This window comes from Egretta garzetta, unplaced genomic scaffold, assembly GCF_000687185.1.
Source record: "Egretta garzetta isolate BGI_Z169 unplaced genomic scaffold, ASM68718v1 scaffold123, whole genome shotgun sequence".
Lineage (NCBI taxonomy): Eukaryota > Metazoa > Chordata > Aves > Pelecaniformes > Ardeidae > Egretta > Egretta garzetta.
In genome coordinates, this window is record NW_009259182.1 from 1,533,554 (window position 1) to 1,534,763 (window position 1,210).

General features: G+C 41.8%; 1 protein-coding gene across 1 annotated transcript in view; it reads left to right on the plus strand.

Annotated features, from left to right (window-relative positions):
* The window catches only part of TTC7A (tetratricopeptide repeat domain 7A), a gene marked incomplete at its 3' end in the record, with an annotated part of 64,289 nt that overhangs the window by 39,371 nt on the left and 23,708 nt on the right, over positions 1-1,210 (plus strand). The gene's annotated exons all lie outside the window — the stretch shown is intronic.

The window sequence follows — 1,210 nt, forward strand, 5'->3', positions numbered from 1 at the left end:
ACCGCTCTTTAAGCTGTGGTTTCTCCATCCGATCAAGGAAATCTTAATGCTTTTTCATAGAGAGCTTACGAGGATTAAGTGCTGGGTGCAAAAGATACTGTAGAAAAAGAAATGTGTGAATGTTTGCATGGGCATGTGTTTTAGTGTAAATTTGGTGTTTTGTTTTTTTTTTAATTAGCGTATTATTTGTCAGTTACCAGTTACCACTGAGATGACTGAAGTCTGATTACACAAGGTAGGCAGAGGCAGCATGAGCTTTTCTTTATTAGTCTTAGAAGACCAGAATTCCTGCAGGAAATGAGAACGGTACAAAATTTAACCTATTCGTTCTGAGGGTCCCCACCTACACTTTCAGGAGGTGCGAGCAAATTAATGCTGTGTGGTAGTAGACCGCTTAACATGATCCTATTTTCTGTGCTCATGGAGAGTAGGGGAATCCATGCGGAACTGGGCAGAGACCACCAACTAGCAGTCATGTGGCAAATGATAACTTACTGCTGGTCTTTTATGGCTATAAGCTGAATTGGAAACAGTGGCTTTGGAGTGGAAATTGGAGGTGAATAGAGTAGCATGCTTTTTCAAAGAAGTTGCCATCTTGTGATGTGTAAGTGGCAGCAAAGTTTGGAAGATGTCTGAAGGGATTCCTTCACTTCTGTGAGCATAGGCAAAGTCTTATCTTGGAAGACTCTGCTGTTATGTGTTATACTTCAAGAAAATGGCAGAGCAACAAGAGAAAGTCTAATTAAGAGCATCGAGGATGGCTAAGGGTATAGTAAGCAGGACTGTGGAAAGATTGAACAAGTTGAATTTTTCTACCTTAAAGGGGTGAAAAAAGTCCAAGAGGAGAAACAAGTCTTCAAGAGCTCCTAGAAGAAGGGGTTAATCTTGTCTGTGATGGGTAGGACAAGACATGGTGGCTTCCAGTTGCAGCAACACAAGTTCATGTTTCCGATTGAGACATAAAAATAAGGATAGTGGTACACTGGAAAAAGATTGCCTGTGGAGCCTGCATCACTGGGTATCTGTGGAATACCCTAGGCAAATATCAGTCAGCAGTGACCCCCACTGTGAGGCATTAGGGGTGTACGTGGTGGGACATTGCAAACTCTGACTCTGTTCTGGGACTCCACAGTTACCTCATAAATTGGGTAGCTCTGTTATAATCAAAAGGAGACATAAAAACTTTGACAAAGCCTATTAAATCAGCAGG